The 20025-nt window shown below is 34.4% G+C and overlaps 1 long non-coding RNA gene across 2 annotated transcripts in view; it reads left to right on the forward strand.

Moving 5' to 3' along the window:
• Positions 1-20025, forward strand: part of LOC146998343 (uncharacterized) — a 40956-nt gene that overhangs the window by 20015 nt on the left and 916 nt on the right. The gene's annotated exons all lie outside the window — the stretch shown is intronic.

The raw sequence follows: 20025 nt of genomic DNA on the forward strand, positions 1-20025 counted from the left end.
AATAATCTAATGATGTTCTCCTTTCACAACAAAAGCTTGTGCACACCAAGGAGAATTACTTGGTTCAATTACACCTTCTTTACGTAATTTACATACTTCTGTAGCTATGAATGTTCTATCTTCTTCAGTTTGGCGTCTTGACTTTGTAACAATAGGTCCACAATCAGGCGTTAAATTAGAGAACAATGACACAGGGGCTATAAGAGCAGTTGCTGATGAACAAATTCTAAAAGGTGGTCTGTCATCTTTAAATTCTATCTCAACAGAAGAATGATCTTTTAATAAATCATGCCCGATAAGAAAGTCTGCACAGAGGTTTTTCATAATTAATACCTCTACATTAGTGTATACATGGGTTTGCAATTTGATATTAACTAAAGAACAGCCTGTAATATCTGAGCTTAGAGAAGAGTTAGCCATGGTTATTCTACCAAAATATGGTTTTACTTTAATTCGACATCTTTTATAAAACACTGATTTATAAAATTTAGAGAACTACCGGTATCAATTAGGGCATTTAGCTGAACTCCATTTTCTAGGACTTTAGTTATATATCTTTTAAGACAGTGAGGCAGCATTGAAGCTGATGCTAGTATATAAACTTCCGCTGTGGGATTAGTAGTACTGCGTACAAGTTTGGATTTGCATACCTCTTGGTAATGGCCCTTTTTACCACATCCTCGACATATTCCATCCTTAGTTGGGCAAATACTTTGTAAATGAAGGTCTCTACCACAAAAGAAACATTTTCTGGATCGAATAAGAGCAACTACTGCCAATTGTTCACTATCGTCATTTTTGTTCTCACACTGTTCAACAGCAGCTACCAGTGCTGAGGAAGATATTAAATATGAGGCAGAATGATGTTCAGCAAGTTCTAAGGCTCATAAACTTTTTCTAATGAAATACTGGCATTTTCTAATAACCGTTCTCGAATGCGTGGGTTCTTCAAACCTAGGACGAATGCATCTCTAATAGACTCATGTTTATATTCTTCTGCAGTAACAGACTTAAATTCACAATCATTGCTCAACTGTTTTAGTATTTGTAAATATTAAATTCAGACTCACCCGTTTGATGAAATCTGGATGCTAAACAGTGCCAGGCAAATGTTTCATTTCTTTTAGCAATGTACAATGAATCCAGAACATTAATTGCATTATCATAGGATTGTGAATCATCAGTATATTGATAAACACTTGTAGATACAAAATAGCTGTAGTTTTCTTTCTTCAGTTGCCTCCTTCACTTTTGAGAGAAAATTTGAGAAAGTTCTTTTTCAGTGTTTCCATTTAGATTCTGCTCCAACACAGGCAGGGTCAATCTCAAATCTTTCTGGTTTCAAGAGGTTTTCCATTTTGCAGAAGAAAAGTAAAATAAAATAGAATAAAAAATAAAGTATAAATTAATTTTAGTTGATTAAATTGTTATAAATATAATAAATCACTTTCCTAGAGAAGCTCAAATGAAGCTTAATCAACTAAAATTGCACATAAAACAATTGTTACATTGTAAGAACAATATTTAAACTAACAATGGCTGTTGTCATTCAATGTAGTATAATTTTAGTGCTGCCAACAATATTAGATATTATACAAGTCAGGGCCCATCACTCATGTGCAAGAGCAAAACAAAGAATTTCAGTGCTTTTCCATTTTACGGACACAGGCGATAAAGTCTTCAATAATGGTACAACTGATGCCAAATGGAATATCCTCGCTGGTAACCTTTTATGCCCCATTTTCAAAACAAGTCACAGCCATTTCTTATCAGATTGATTGTTTCTTTCAATACTGGCATACAATTACATAGAATTTTTACCAGATAGTTCAGTTTTATGCCATAAGGCGTTCGTGGTAATTATGTCAATTAGTATGCAATCACGCCGCTCACCCGAGGGTGACAATATAGAAAAGGCAAAGTCAAGGGTTAAATTCATCAATTCGAAATCAGAATGCACTAGCGAAGTAAAGCACTGCGGTTTTACGTAACTTCTGACTGAGTAAGCTAATCTTATGAATTGAAATAATTCCTTCATTTAAACTTGTATTCCAAATTAAGATTTAATTTGAAATTAATGTAGATAGTTGCTGAGAGAATTAGATTTTTGCAGCGTAGTTTACGTGAGATGAGATCACTTGGGGTCACGTGATATGAACTGGCAAATCAGGATGTTGAACCATAAAAGCATAGTAAATTCTTAAATTAATGTCTTTTTTACAAATTTATTGTCTTTATTTACTGGCTTTTTACAAAATTTTAAACGATATTAAAATGTTTATGCCTTCAAAATAAAAAATTCTTAGAACTAACATTTTTTATGTGTATACTGTATGTTGTCGCCAATAAAGTCTGCTTGGCGAGATTTGCGCCGGCGAAACGAAAAAATACCAGAATTTTATAAGAAATCTGAAATTTTATGGGCAAGTAAAATAAAAGTCTCTATGACTGATATTTACATTTTTACAGTCAGTAGATTCTATTTAGTAATGATGTGTAAATCACGTAAACTCATGTGATGTCTCTAGTACGAGCATATGATTTTGAAAATCACCAATGGCAACACTGTGTGAAAAAAAAAAACTTCTCCAGCGTGCAAGATTGTCTATCAGAAATTCTGAAGATATGCTGTTAAGTAGATATGCTGCTTGTGATTTTGCTATTAGATCAAAATTTATGCCACGTAAGTGCCAAAAACGTGATATTTAATAAATATTATAAACACACAAAACGAGAATAATAGCAGCAGATTGGTAAACTGCAAGCTCAGTGACAGCTTAAAAAAGCTTAATAAAACCCTTTCAGCGACTGTTAAAATCTGGAAACCTCTCAATTTTTTTTTTCCATTTAATATATTTAACTATCAATTAAAATTCATGTTTTAAGAGAGATATGTATTTGATAAGGTCTATAAAATATGTAAAATGTATAACATTAATTGTTGATTAATAAATTACACACTTTATGAATTGTGACAAATGGATGTTTTTTGTATTGAGCTCTATTTAGAAAAATCATAGACATGAGTATTAAATAAATCGTATGGCAGTTATTAATGCGATGTAGTTTTTACAATTTTCTTTTTCTATGTAGTGATTTATTTGTGTGTATGTTAATATTTTATTCTCAGGATACACTTGATGTGTAATTTCTCCATATGAGAATTATTGCAGTCCCATTTCTCATTAGTAGACTGAAATCTAGAAAAAAGGAGACAGCTTCTGTTTCCATTACTTGGCAAATCAAAGAGATAGAACTTTTAAAGTAAAAGCATGGCTCACAAAAATGCATGTTTATGGCAGTATGTAATCTTCAAATTTAAACTGTTAAGTGATAAGGGACGCATTTTTATTGTGTAAGCAACGGCGATTTTCCAAGGAGATAAATCAGTTCTTTGTCTTTTGAATGATCAGTATTATTTCAACTCTTTCCATTATTTTCCTGGAAGGGCCAAGCTGCTTACATAAGTAACTGCAATGCTAATATTTATAAATAAAAATCAAACTGTGTCCAAAATTATAGATATTTCACTGCCAACTTTGTTATCGTTAAAAGTCTAAAATATTTTTAACAAACAGACATGACTCTTACTAGTTTAAGTATTATGTTCAGTTTGAAAGATTTCATGACAGCATGCAATTGGCCATGTATTAATGATTTCTGCTGGCACAGTTTAAGTTTGTAATACTGTGCATTTTTATAGAAAGTTCTAAAACTGTTATGTGTTTCTTTTGGTAAAATTAATTTTATTAAGCTATCATTGATTCTGTGTGCATTTGATCTATTACAATCCCGTACGCGCACAACAGTACATTGAACAATTTTGAAAGAACGTTTAAATTCTATATAAACATATTTTACTGTATTGTTGTATTGCATCGCACTATAATTTAAATTAAGCCGCCCAGACAGTATAATATAATTTTTTTAAAGCCTTTCAGAGGGTATATTGATTAGGGGAGCCTGACTGCGATACCAAAGACCCTGGGTTCGAATCCCGGAGAAGGCATGCATGTAAAATTGCCTGTCCCTTCATAGGATGTAACAGTGGCCACCTATTAGGTGCCTCCATAATAAAATGGTCACTGCTTCTGGCCTTAGTAGTGGCCAATATCGTTATAGGCAAGTGCCCGCCATTTGTAAAAAAAAAAAAAAAAAAAAGGGTTAAAATAGCACGCTGAGCAAATGTTGATTTAGAAGTCATACAACTAAAATCAGCGTTATGTCATATTATAGTTACATTGCAGTCAACAACAAATCACTGCACCCTCATGAAGACAACAGACTGGCCATTATGCTTTAGCAATTATTGTGTATTCTCTCAAGGAGGAAATCTACTTTCTGGGCACCACAGCCAAGACTCGGAGGGCTGGATAGGTGACATGATTTAAACAAATTGTGTTATGTGGGCATGCAGTGCCCTTGAAGGATTACATTGGAATCCCGTGTTGCTACAAGTGAAGACTAAATATCATGAACTTAACAGCTGTGCTGCACATAGGATTGTTTACATCAATTTCATAGAAACATGTACTGTGCCTGATATTACAGGAATATTTTACAGAATGCATGGAAGTATCAAACGAGTAATTTGCAGAAATATTTTATGACATAGTGTTGTGTTTTCCTTAGTTTGAATAACCAATTATTCTAATTTTTTATCTTTTCTGAACTCCTGAATTTTCCTTCGCATTTCCTCGCCAGGATGCAAATTAAGTTAAAATGATAAAGAGCTATTTAAATGGGCAAAAAGAGAAAGTTAGTCAGAGCCTAATTTCATAAACAGTGCACGTTGCTATTCTGTCCTTCCCGCTGTTACTCTAAATTGCTGATGCTTCTTCTGGCCATTTTGTTAAAGTCTATCGCCTGTTAGTTAGAGTACACCTGTTAGTCTTAAGTAATCTAGCACTACTCCTTCCATTTAAATTTATTGTTAAATTAGTGATAAAGTTGAATTAATTCTTAAAATTCCCACCACAAGTAATCGGTGTTATTGTGAGCACGACGTACATGCTTTTTTGTTAAAGAGTTTAATCAAATAAAAGGGCAATTTAAACCTTTTCTTCTGTGTGTTACTTCTTTAAGCCTACTTCTTTAAGTCACCTGACTTATTACTAAGATCGTATCTTTGCATAATAGCCAAAAGAATACATTCCCACAGTAGTACTTTTAACCACTAAGGGAGCATCCGACCTAAGGAAACTCAAAAAGCCCTCCTAGTGGAAATTATTTATTGAAATTTTTACTGTGAATATTTCACAGTAGTGAATGTTATTTGTAGTATTCTTTTCATTTACATGTTACATTGAGCTAATTTTGATATACATAATAGATACACATAGTATGAAGTTTAATAGTTCAAGTTCAAAGCTCAAAGTTCAATAGCTCAAGATTCACTAAAAGTTCAATTGTTCAGTAAAGTCCAATACATATAAGTTTCTTGAGTTTGGTAAAGTGCAGTATTAAGGTCTTTTGATTGCAGATTCTATTCAGTAATTCCGTAAAGTTCTGTTTCAGATGATCGTAATTACAGAGGGTCTCAGTTGATTGATATAGTACAGATAGATTGATTGGCATTTACATAGAGAACAGTAGGATGAAATGTTTTTCCTGTTGCTATGCTGAAAGCTTTACTATATGTATCTATTGTATTGCTACAAATGTTTCTCCAAGATTTATGTTTAGCTGTTGTAATGTTCCTTTTATATATTTGCGAATTACTGAATCCTTTGTAGATTGTGCTTGTTTGCAGAGTTTCCGTAAATTGCTTCTTTCTTTTGCTAAGTCATTATTGCACCAAGAAATTTTCATAAATGAATGAAATTTATATTATTAAGTTCTTTTGATTGGAGATTCTATTCAGTAATTCCGTAAAGTTCGGTGTTTCAGATGATCGTAATTTCAGAAGGTCTCAGTTGATTGATATAGTACAGATTAAAGATTTCGCTTGTTTGTGAAGTTTCCGTAAATCTCTTCTTTCTTTTGCTAAGTCATTATTGCACCATGAAATTTTAGTAAATAAATGGTAAGATTTTGTCTAGTTTTCCTGAGCTTCCGTAATTTGATTTGAAGGATATGGCTTTGTGATCACGTAAGGCAGCGATTCCCAACCTTGTGCTTGCCAGCCCGATTAGGTACTGCAAGCAAAAAATATTTTAAAAATAGCCATTCATTTATATTTCTTAATTGTTAAAATATGGTACGCATTTATAGTCATAAGAGATATCTTGCAAGACATTATAAAATAATTGATTGCCTACTGATGAACTTGATAGCGAACATGGAATATTATTGCTTCATTCCAATGTTTAGATGGCTCAGCAGAGGAAAAGTACTTCAACGATTTGTAGAATTTCTTTCACCAATAAAGCAGTTTTTGGAATCTGGAAACAAAAGTTGTAAAGAATTGTATGATAATAATTGGTTATCCGATGTATATTTTCTCACGGATATAACAGCTAAACTGAACAAACTGAACAAAGATCTCCAGGGAAAAGAAAAAATCCTTTTTCAATTGACTGGGACTATAACTGCTTTTCAGATAAAGTTAAATTTGTGGATAAATCAGATGAAAGAAGAACATTTCACCCATTTTTCAGAATTTATCAAGCCATATTAATAAACACAAGACAATTAAAACAGAGAAATACTCGGAAAACCTAAATGCACTGAAAAATAATTTTGAACTCCGCTTCTTTGATTTCCATAAAGTTCAACCAATATTATTATTAATCTCAAACCCACTTGCCAAAATTAATGTTTCAGATGTATCACATAAGATTGGAAATATGTTTAACAAAAATGTTGATGTTTCAAAAATGTGCTCGTGATAGGCCAAAATTTGCTCGCAAAAAGCCAAAATGGGCTCAGAGACCAAAGGTTGGGCACTATTGACTTAATAGCTATCATGTTAGAAACTTTCTCGTCTTGTTTTGAAGAAGCTTGGTTCATTGATATTAATGATAGATCTGGCCATCCTTTGGCCAGATCATCTCTTGATGTTTCAATCCTGGAAGTGAATTTGTATTATTGAGTATTACTAGGTTATTGGATTTTATGAAAACAATAGCAGATGCAGATCTAGGATCTTCTTTCATTGATCCCCAAAAAGAAGTGGAAGCATTAAAGTCAACTCTTAGTATTATATTATGGAAATTATTTAATTGTAAATAAATTATGAAATAATTTTCGAGAAGTTTAAATAGCAAAGAATCTTATGTCTTTACTAGGAGAGAAATAGGCTGAGATGATTACATGTTTTTCTTTTATTGTATCCAGTGCTATTGAGACTGTATGTTCCGGTGTAATTTAGAGATCTGGTATTAATTATTACTGCTTCTTTATTATTGAAAAAATATATATTTCTAAATGATGAAGAATTAGATAATGCCATAATATAGTTTATATAGGATTCTTGAAAATAATTCTGTTACTGCTTGTAGCTCCAGTTGTCTGTGTAATATACAGTCAAAAGTCTTTAATCCGGACTTGTCGGGACTTCGGCGATTTCGGATTATAGATCATCAGTTTAAATCTGGTAAGATGGCATGCAGAAATTATAAAATTAAAAATATGAAACCATAATTTATGAAATAAAGAGCAATTATGATCTAAAGGGTATCAAAATTTACAAAAAAAAAAAAAAAAAAAAAAAAGAAGAGCTTAATATTTATTTGTTTACTTTATTGAACATTTTTTTCAATACGCGCATGCCTAAATTATACATTATGCATAGTCGAAATTAGAAAATTGCAACCAGAAAACTATTTGATTTGTATTCGTAATATTTATAATGACGAGGAATTTGATTTAAATCATATCAAAGACGGAGTACATCGAGATGAAATACTACATTTAGTAAGGAATTATAAGCCGAATAAAATAAAAACATCTGCCCTGAAGATAAGGACAGTGCTGACAGATCAACTTCCAGTTCATTGCGCCCCGCGACTTCCCCCCCCCTCGCAGAGCAGCGTAAAATTGATAAACAGATTTCGGAATGGTTAGAGAAACAAAGGAGCCTTTATCCATTTTTCGCAGCAATTCCACTTTTTGTTTGATGGACATCGAAACATGCTTTCACTTTGTAGATCCAGCATCGGAAATTCTATTTGACGTAATCGAAAGTTCCAACTTACTTTTATAAAATTGCTCTAACAGTCTGCAAAAAGTAATAAGCCGGATCCAATTCGAAGATTAAAGAACAACGCGACCTGCAACATTAACTGAAATAGATAATTAGATAATTTTAGCTTAGCTTATACCGTCCGTTATACATTAAACGTGCATGCGTCAACGCGTTATGCCTTGACACATGCGCTCAAAGTTTGTAGCTTTGAGGTCCGGATTATAGATCATTCTGGATTATGGGTGTCCAGATTAACGACTTTATAACTGTATAAGTTTTTGCGCTGGATGAATTTTATAAAGTTAATTGAATAAATGAAGATTATTGAAAATGCAAAAAGAAGAACATGTGTCTGCGTTTGATTTTTCAGAAGCCTTTGAAGTTCCATCTTGTATGTGGGACGTTGGTTAGAAAATGCTGTGTGTTTGCAGTCAAGAGAATTTCCTGATTTTCATTTTGATATGGAACAATTGATAGAATTTATATGGAGCATTAATGCTCACAATAGCATTGTAATACTGCAGTATCTTTTGTAAGCTATCCTTTCATTCACATCTACTCACATTCCCTTATAGTAAGATTTACATATCATCCATCAGACTAATTTTGAATACTATATAAACCGCAGATATAAACATATAAAATTTAGAATTTTACACAAAGGTAAAGTTATTGTGCTAAAAACATTACATAAAAATGTGTGGGTGCAAACTGTGATCTAGACATCTTTGCCATTTTAACAAAGCTACTGCAAAGTGGATTATGATGTGTGTCTCTAAATTTAACAAAAGCTTTAATGCATTATAATTAAAATTACATATTTGGTCATTATGTATTAAAAAAATAACATACATTGTTCTAATCATTTGACTAATTTTTTAATAAAACACTTTGATGGGTTTAATAAATTCAATTTTGGTGACAGTGCTAAAATCGTGTTAGAACTCACCTCTCAGTTGTAAAGAACCGTAAAAGAATATTCCCATCCATTTCAGAACTATGATAAATGAGATTTGCCATTGAAGAGAGGAAAATAATAAATCATGCCTTAACAGGTTCGACATTAAAAATTATCAGCCAGAAAAATTCCTTAATTCTTTTACTGCAGATTCAAGCAGAATATCCTTATATTTCTAACACAGTCATAAACATCATAAAGCCCTTTGCCACAGGTAACATAAGTGATCAATCATCTTCAAACTATGTAGCAACAAGAGCAGAATAAACTGAATACAGTATTTGTAATGTACTTACAAGTTGATACAGATTTCGTTATTTTTTTGAAAAAAAATGTAAGTGCATTCCGATCATTAATGTACCAGTGATTAATAAATTAATGACTTTATTTATGATACTTGCTTTCTGTTTGCTCAATGAAAATTCATAACGAAATGATGATTTTCTTTTCATTTTTCACTTAAACTATGCACAACATTGGTATATTTTCAATACTTTTTTGAAGTTGGTATTTGTTCCATGAAGAACAGTATTTAATTTCCTAGGCTTTTTGAGTCGACGAAGATTGAAGCCCATTGATATTACTGAGCCATTTTTTGTTGTTGTTGTCAAAGCAGGAGTTTTGTTTCTTCAACTTTAAAATAGTTTTGGTTTGTCAAGGTATAAGAAATGAAAACTGTACAGTGCTCTCACCGTACTCGAGCATCGGGCCTTCCGATTGCAAGTCTCGGAGGTAGTTTTTTTCTTTTCTCCAACAGAAAGGCAACTGACTCAGTGGGGCATTAGCATATCGGTCGAGAAGCGTCACTGTTGTGAATGCCTAGAATGCACATGCTTAGAACAGAGTCTGTGCCGAATGCATAACTGGTACAACTGTCGATTGTGGTGTAGGTATCAGGCTAACAATTAGACTGTTAGAAGTTTGTTGCAATCTTGTTCAGTCGATTCCAACTGAGCAAGATTGTAACAAACTTCTGACAGTCTAATTGTTAGCCTGATACACTTTCAAAAGTGCCGCCCAGATGGAAAAGTGGTTGGCGATTCGGACTGCCGTATGAAGGGCCCAGTCCTGGAGCTCAAATCCTGTGTTAGGCATGGATGTAAATTGTCTGTCCCTTTACAGAGGCAACAGTGGCCCACCTGTTATGTGCCTCCATAATAAAGTGACCACTGCATCTGGTATTAGAGTGCCAATGCCTAAAACGCTAGCACCTGCCATTGGAAGTAAAAAGAAAACTTTAAAAAAGGCGACTGGGAGGAGCGAACCCAGTCGCCGAATCCTGATGTTGACTACCTTGTTAATTCGGGGACTACTTGTAGGATTTATTAGTATTTTCTGAAGAAAGCAACATTTGCATATTTTTGTTCATCTAAGCAATGTAATCGCATAAAAAAGAGAGAGAGAGAAAGTAGTCTGGGCCATCACTTATGTGTAAGAGCAAAACAGAGCGTTTTATAAGAAATGTGAAATTTTATAGACAAGTAAAATAAAAGTCTCTATGACCCATATTTACATTTTTACAGTCAGTAGATTCTATTCAGTAATGAAGTTTAAATCTTGTGAAGCCATGTGTTTTGTCTCTAATATGAGCACATGATTCTGAAAATGACCGATGGCAACACTATATTAAAAAAAATCTCCAGCGTGTAAGACTTCCTATCGGAAATTCTGAAGATATGCTGTTTTTAAATATTTCGTGATTTTGCTATTAGATCGGAATTTACGTGGCAGAAGTGCCAAAAATGTGATGTTTAATTAATAGGGCAAACACCTAAAACAATAATAATAACATCAAACTGGTAAACTGCAAGCTCAGCAACAGCTTAGATAGTGATTTCTGACGCAAAACCTTGAAGATTATATGCGCCTGTTACAGGTGTGATATTTCAATATGCAGATGAGTTACAGGTACACATATTAAAAGAAACAAATTTAAAACAAGCACGCTGATAAAATCGACTGATAGAATAAAGTGATGAAGGCTGACATGTATAATAAAATCCAGATGATTAACTACTATTAAAATAGGTAAAATTCATGAATGACATTGAAACTATTTCAGAATGAATGATAAAACCCAGTATCTCTTAGACAAAGGAGTATATTAGTATTAAAATATTGCCCGATGAGATGATGAAGAGTTACCTCTCATTAAAATATTTCTCACGAAGTTTACTAAAATAAGGGCACTCTGTTAAAATGTGACACACGGAGGGTACATCTGCAGCAAACAGGTTCTCTGTCTGCTTTTAAAAGGTACTTATGTATCACTCGTGAAGGACCAATTCTGAGGCGAGTTAAAAGCATTTCCTCTATCCGATTTCCATTTGCTTCCCAATGTTCTATTCTCGTTTTTGTTCTTTTTTGTTCTCAGCTTGTTATTAAGCTGAGCATCCCAGAGTAGCTGCCACATACATAGGACCTTCTGCTTGATGACAATGTACACATCTTTTCAAGGAATGAACCGACTGGACATTTCGACAACCGACTTTACTGTGGTGTCTGCCAGCTCATTACCTTTTATCCCTACATGCCTCAGAACCCAGCAGTAAAGAATGTCATATCCACGGTCCTTCAAGTTTAACTTCCAAACTTCAACTACTACAGGATTTTGGGTGTCGCAAAATGTTCTTAAAGCTTTCAGTGCACTTAACGAGTCCATATATATAATAAACTTTCATTTGTGTAGTCCAGATATGAAGGAAAGTGCTTCATATACGGCAGTCAATTCAGAAGTTAAGACCGAGCGAAAGTTATGCAGACGGACGCCCTTCATATGATTACCAATCACAAAAGACGCTCCAACATGATTACTTCCTTCAGAGCCGTCATATACTATACGGGAATGTACCTGTTGTATTTTTCCCTACGCTCAAGAAATAACTGTGTGTATATATCATTAGTATTCTTATTTTTAAGGTGATGAAAAGCATCAAGGTATTTGCACTCTCCCAGGTTTTTTTTTAGATTTACTTTTGTCAAATCTTGCCAAACAACGAAAAAGTTAAAAGGAATTTTGTCCATCAGCGTCTCAGCTATTACTGAAATTACCAAAGGAACCTAATAATCAAAGAAAGTGTTTTCACCCGGGAATTGTCTTTAACTTCAAAACTTTAACTGCTAAATTCTGCTGAAAAAAATTCTTTTTATGATTTTTGTTGCAAAATTTTTAGCAATGTAAAATTGAGTAGTTCTTAATTTAATGAGTGGAAACTTAAATGAGCAATTAAAAGTTCATGGAAAAAAATAAAATGCATTTCCTTAATATATACCTTTGGTATATATACCTAGTTATTTCTTCGTAAAAATGAACTGTTTGTTAACTAAATAACATTTCTTTCATTTATTAATTGTTTGTTAAACAGAGATTGTTTGGAATCAAAATTGTAGTGCATGTGTAACTGAAAAGAGATGCATTTCGTGCAAGGATCGCTGTATCATTCGCATACATCGCGAGTGTAGTGTTGGTACTACCGGGTATGCCCTTCACATAAATTAAGAGAATTATTGGGCCAATTATTTACCCTTGTGGTATACCAGCATTAATAAGCCGGCTTGTAGAATATGTGAGATTTAGGCGAACTACAAAATATGTATCTGTAAGAAAAGACTTAATCATGTGTATGATGTAACGTGGGAAGCATAGAGGGATACGCTTGTAGGTGATTTCCTGAGTCAAACACGATCGAAACCCTTTGACATATCGAAAAATAGTCCATCATTTCATTGATGATTTTGTAGCCCTTCGGGGATATTTTCAGTACCACATAGGAGTTAGTGCACTGTTGAATGATGAGGACGAAATCCATGCTACTCAGGGATCAGGATGCTGTTTGTCGACAGCGAAGTCCAGGATATGTTTTTGAGTAATTCACTTGACGATTGTGCTAATACAGGCAGTAGGCTGATTAGTCGATAAGAGGCTAGGTCATTCGGCGGCTTTCCATCGCTTCAGAATCGGAGAAATAACTGCCGTTTTACAGACTTGGGAAAAATAGATAAGCTTGATGATATCAGTAAATTTACAGAGCATGACGGGATCCATATTTTTAATCATCCTGTTACTAGTGCAGTCAATGCCAGGGTTCTTTCCGGTTTACATCATCTCGTATAACTCAGTGCCTCTGAGGGCTTGACTAGAGTTATGTTGTTTGCGTGTGGTTTTGAAAAATATTGTGTAAGTGTACGAGAAACGAGTTTTTCTGTATGTATGTCTGTTATGTTGTTCATGGTGAATTGAGAAGCGTAATGATCTGCAAGAGACTATGCTTTCTCAGATTCAGCGTATGCGATCCCGTTTTGGTCATTAAGGGGCGAGATATTAGTGTGGCATCCTTTTTCATAAATAAGCTAAACTTATTTAATTAATCACATTTATTCACAATTACATTGCAAAAGAAAAGAACGTGATACAAAACCATTTCACGCCACGTTTCACACGCTAGCGATATCCTCACAGAGGCGATGAAAAAAACAATCAGTTCACTTCGGAAAAACGTCCATGGTTTATTTGTAGCACTGCTATACATGAAAAGGACAAATAGTTAAAATTTAAATTAAAAGTTCGTTGCATGGTTGCTGCATATTCCCCTCCCAGTGACAACGATATCATACAGAGAAATGAACATGATGCCCAGAACGTGTAGTCTTGGGATGCACCTTTGTTGCAGGCTGTGTTGAAGTTGTGATATCAGATGGACAATCATTTGATGGAGTATTTGGGTTAATTGTCAAATTATGTACCAGAGTGGCCTGAAACGGCGAGGGGAAGTTAGCGGTGGAGCGATTGGTTTATGCTTGTTCAAAAGATAAGCTGGTTTTACACGATTAATTGATACAGGTACTATTTATGTCTAGGTGAAAACCTTCTCTGTTCTAAGAACAACTAAAAGGGGTCCACCATAAGGAGGCTGAAGTGGGCATCTCACCATATCATGACGAAGAAAAACATGTGTACCAGTTGCTAAATCACGATGTGTAAAGGTTTTGCTATCACAATGACTCTTGGGTGATATGGGGCGAAGTGTTTGCATATGTGCTTGTAACTGGTTGACAAAATCTGTGGGATCCGCCGGTTGGTGATTAGGAGCCAGCAACTCACCAAGCAGATGAATGGTAGTGCCAAAAACCAAATCTGCTGGTGGGGAACCCAAATCTTTCAAAGCAGGTTGAAAACCAAGAAGGATCACCGGAAGAACTTCAGTCCACCGCTCAGTGAGATGGCACTTGATAGCAGTCTTAAGGGATCGATGCAATTCCTCTATTAACCCATTCGACTGAGAGTGGTAACTAGTCGTCCTGGATCTCTGAATGCCCAAGTGATAAGTGAGAGAGCGAAAATGTGAAGCTTCAAACTGGCGTTCTTGGTCATTTGTCACAATAGAGGGCACTCCTTACCGGGAGATCCAGCATGTGAAAATGCTTCTGCAACAGTTTCAGCAGAGATATCCTTGAGTGGTAGAGCTTCCGACCATCGAGAGAAACGGTCAGTTAAAGTCAAGTAGTAAGAATGACCATTTGAGGGAGGAAGAAGACCTGTAAAGTCCAAATGAACATGGTCAAATCTTTAGGAAAGCTCCTTGAAATTTGCCAAAGGTGCTTTTGTATGCTGATGAATTTTAGCCTTTTGACATGAGATGCATATCCAATAGCATTCAAGGCCAGACAAATCGTGACCGCACAATGTATTGTGTTCTGCGTACACCAGAGCGAGTCATGTTGTGTAACGAAGCAAAACATCCTCGCGAAACTGAGTTGGGAGATAAGGACGAACTCTGCCAGTCGATACATCACAAAATAAATCAATGTTTGATTCCGGGAGAGTAATTTTTTAACTGCAGGGATGTATCTGATGACAGTAAATCTAAATGCCTCATTTGGCGTGGGGAGCATTTATTCTTTTGACGGAAATGATATATGAGCGGCTTATGGTTAGTAAAGAGAACAAACTCTCTAGCCTCCAACATATGTCTGAAATGGGGAATGGATGCATAAGCAGCTTCCGGTCATAGCATAGCTTCCGGTCATAAGCACTGTACCGAGTTTCTGCTGTACTGAGCTTTCTCTATAAGAAACCTAAGGGCTGCAATTTGGAGTGCACAACCTGATGCAGTGCACCACCAATGGCATAATCAGATGGATCTACATGTTAAGCAAGTGGCCATTTCGAGAAGGATGGGCAAGTAACATGGCATTAGCTAGTGCCTGTTTGCATTTGTTAAAAGCCTAAGTTGCAAGCGGAGTCCAAATAATTGGTTTCTTCAAATTTTTCCTACCAGAAGATTCCCTCCAATAGTCGCTTAAGAAGGCCTAGTTGTCTGCTGCATGAGACAGAAACCTACGATAGAAATTAATTAGGCCTAGAAACTTGCGGAAATTACCAATAGTTTTAGGCAACTTAAAAATCTAGGATTGCTTGGACTTTATTTTGCGAGGGTTTAACACCTTTCGGGTTTATGCGATGACCAAGAAATTCCAGCTCAGTGACACCAAACAGAGTTTGAAACATTTAACTTGAGACCATAAGTACTCAGCCGTTGAAATATAGCATGTAAGTGCTTCTTATACTCCATTGCATCATTTAAAAACCGTCAAAATAAACATAACAAAATGGGAGACCCCTTAGGACCTCGTGCATAAAAAGCATGAAGGTTTGGTGTGCATTCACTAAGCCAAAACACAGATGAGTAACCACGTAGAGACCCCATGGTGTTGTCGCTGCTGTTTTAGGAATGTCAGGAAAGTACAGAATTTATCAAATTCAGTGACAGCATTCAGCTTTGCAGTAATCTCCAACCAGACTTAGTGTGGAATCCTGCTTAGGGACGACATACAGTGGTGATCTCCATGGACTCTTGGAAGGGCGGATTATCCCTTGATCCAGGAGAAATTCGAACTCAAATTTGACTGCTTCGTGCAGCTTGGGATAGAGTCTTCTCGGTTTGAAGTCACAGGTGGTCCACGGGTCAAGATATGGTGCACTGTGTTATGAGGAAAGGTCTGCTTAATTAGAGTAGGATTTGTTATATCTGGAAACTCAGAAAGTAAGGAATCGTAATTTGAATTAACAGAAACAGTCACAATAGAAGGTTGTCTTTTGCGAGTAACTTTGCCATAAGTAAATAATGAAGCCTCAGGATTGATAAGACATTGGCTTTTCAAATCAACAAGAAGATTAAAATGTTGCAAAAACTCAGCACCGATGATAGGAGAAGTTACATCAGGAATCACAAATGCCCATGAAAATGTTTTCCGGAGACCTAAGTCCAAATCCATAAGCAGGAATTTTAGAGTTGTTGGCAGCAAAAAAGAGCATATGTTTCACAACAGTTTCTCTTATCTTTAGGGGGAGGAGGTAACACTGAGATCTCACTACCGGAATTGATCAAAAATTTTCGGCCAGTCTTCCTGTCGTGAAGAACTAACCGACTGTTCTTTTTGGATACTTCCGTCATCCCAGCTATGACGAGAATTAGGGGTTTTCTCCCCCAGCAACAAAATAAAAGGAATATTTTCTCAATAAAACAATATGATTTTCGATAGTTCCCAAGATAGTTTACTTTTTTAATAAAGTAAAATATCTTGTTAACTTAAAAAAATTTTAATTCTATTTGCAACTTCGGGTATTTTTGATCCAGAGTTTATTTGAAGCTACGGATATAAATAATATTTCACAATTTGCTTGATATAATGACAGAACTAATTAACTATACATGAAGTAGAAAACGTGTTTATTTGCTAATCATAATTACAGACGTCTAAGTTTTTGTCATACAATTTTCCGCCTTTGAGTATAGCCATGAGTAAGGAAAGCCGCGAGTTTATTAATTGTGCCATGATGATATCGTTTTCTTTAAAATCTAAGAAAATATCAGTATATTTTATTATTCCACTACTTAATAGCATTAATGGAAAAAGATATCGGATTTGACGGATTGATTCTTATGGTTTTATTAATCTCTATAGCTTTAATTCTTTCTCTTTCTATATATAAAGAATTAAACAAAGACGCTAGTCTAATGCTCATGATGCTTACTTATTTTTTTAATTTTATTTAATTTGACTATGGCAAAGCACTCGAAGGTTATCTGCCTAAGGGTAGGAATGTCTTCGTGGAGGAATGTCTGAGGGAAACTGTCTCATATACAAGTTGCACGTGGGGAAAACAAAGAAAACGCGTACACAGTGAGCTCGTTCTCCGAAACTCGAATCCTCAGCCAAATTATCAGTGTTCAGAGACTTTATGCTCGTTCGATGATGGGCCAACGCTCTTGATGCGTTATGTAAGTTTTGTATGTGCTGTCGGAAAATTGAAAATATTTTTTTCAAGATATTATAGTCAAATAGAGGTAATGCACAGTTTTACTAAACATTTTCTATCAATATTACTTTCAGTGTAGTTACCTAATACAGAAACATAACGTTTTATATTTATAATTTGGTTTTCTATATAATGAATTTAGATTTCGCAGAATTCTATAAATTCTTAAATTTCATTTTTCAGTATAATAATATGCAGTTATTTTTAGAGGGTTTAAATGGTGAAAGTTTTGAAATATGAAAAAAAAAATTATGTTTGCTCTCAAAAAAATGCAAATGATAACGAATTTTAAAATAAAATTGTGTAGAACTGGTCATGATTAGATTCATCTTCTTTCGGTTAGGTTTTTCTGAAGAATATTTATGTTTCGAAATGGCATTTTGCATCGAATCACTTCTCAAATTGTTCCCACCTAATATTATCGCCCTGCATTATATTTAAAAAAATTAAAGAATGAAGAATCTGCGTGTATATATGTATGTTTCTTGCAATGTGAAAAAACAGCGGTACCTTGGGTTATCAAATTAAGAATAACGTAATCCTCCACTCGAATATGCACACTGGAAACTCGAATTTTTAAGTTCTAATTTGTTTTATTATCTTTTTCATATTTTGTAGAACTTTGACGAATTTTTGATTAGGAAACTCAACAGTTTCAAAGCGAGCAGTGGTAACTATGTAATGAATAAAATATTTTTATTTCCAGCGTGCGAGACTGTTTATCGGAAATTCTAAAGATATGCTGTTTTTAAATATTTTATGATATTGCTGTTGAATTGGAGTTTATGTGCTTTAATTACGAAGAATATGGTATTTAATAAATAAAGGTAACACACAAAGCGTCAAAAAAAAAGTCCCTTTGGACATAATATAAAATCTGAAAACTTCTGGATTTTATTTTAATGTTTTTAATTTTATAATTCCTTTTTAAAGTCCAAATGAACGTTGGTACAGAAGGGCTATTAGTTTCGAAACGGCATTTTGCGTCGGATCACTTTAAATGCCCGAATCACTTTTCAAACTGTTGCCACCAAATATATATCGCCCTGTATTTATTTAAAGAAACTTTTCGCATTGCGGAAAAACAACGTTACCTAGAGTCATCACATTTTGGATCACATAGTCCTCCAACCAAACAAGGACACTTGGAAGCCCGAATTTAGAATTTGGAATTTGTTTTAATTGTCTATTTCATATTCTGTAAAACTTAATTGGATTTTTGATTAGAAAACTCAACAGTTTCAAAGCGAGCAATGCCACTACTGTAAGGAATAAAACATTTTTGGTCTACAGCCTGCGTATCGGAAATTCTAATGATACGCTGTTTCTAAATATTTTTAGCCCAAAGTGGCGTTAACACAAATGCTCTCGAAACATGTATGTGTCTGTAACTGAAACAAATTGCCCGTTTGGACCTAATATAAGTTTTAATTTTTTACTTATTTTTGGGGGCACTGAACCCAGTTTTACATAACTTTTCAACCAAATATTTTGCGCTAGCATTATTTTCTTATTTTTTGTAAAATGTTTTAGAAAACTATTTAAAATGAATGGATCTTATATCAAGTTACGTGCGTAATTGTCATAAGAAAAACTGAAGCAAGGAGGATAAAAAGTTTCACAGGTCGTATTTTTAAACTAATCTAATTAGGACACAATAACACGCCGAATAAATACTAATTCAGAAGACAAACAACAAAAATCAGCGATATATTTACAAAAATAATTTAGTTCTTCATCAAGGGCTAGTTTGCAGGAGCAAACTTGAAGAGCACGGAAAACTAATTATTTAAAACTTTATTTATTTAAAATTATTTAAAAGCAATAGCTATTGACAGGGGCTTTTCACCCAACATTATTAATCAAGGAGTTAAAAAATTCTCATCTCAACACACTAAAAGGCACACTCTTGTTTTAGGAGATTATAAAAACTCTGTTGTCATTCCCTTCTTTCCATCAATTAGCTATAAAGTTGCACATATTTTGCAGAAATTTAACTTTCGGGTTGATTATTCTCCCATCAATAAAATTCCGAGTTCCATACTTAAGGACCCCATTCCGGATATGAATTTCTGGGGTATTTATAGGATTTCTTGCCAGTGTGGTTTAATTTACATTGGCCAAACTAAGAGAGCCTTAAAATTTCGCGTCAAGGAACATGAGGCATATGTTAGAAAAAAGGAAACAGAGAAGTCTTCTGTTGCGCAACATTGTTGGTCCGAAAATCACACTTTCAATTTTTCTGCTGCCAAAATTATTCAAAAAACATCTTCCATCGGAGACCTGGATTTTCTAGAGGCATTTCACATTCATAAAAATCTTTCTGTTCTAGTTAACGATCCTAATTCCAATCCAAATTTGCCTTCGGCCTTTAAAGAAATTATGTTTTAGTTCTGGTTTCACCAACAGATGGCGCCACTTGCTTATTCTTGTCCAGGCTTTCTTACCTTATCTAATCATTTTTCCTATCTTGTTCATTTGCGGTTTTGCAGCTGAGGATGGTGGTTCGGTAAAACCATCGAAACTAGTCCTGTGAAAATTTTGTAAATATAACGCTGATTTTTGTTGTTTGTCTTCTGAATTAGTAATCTAATTAGCTTATTATAAGATAAGGATTTT

The sequence above is a fragment of the Stegodyphus dumicola genome, chromosome 3, assembly GCF_044657685.1.
Source record: "Stegodyphus dumicola isolate Sdum_Otavi_A_Nest chromosome 3, ASM4465768v1".
Taxonomy (NCBI): domain Eukaryota; kingdom Metazoa; phylum Arthropoda; class Arachnida; order Araneae; family Eresidae; genus Stegodyphus; species Stegodyphus dumicola.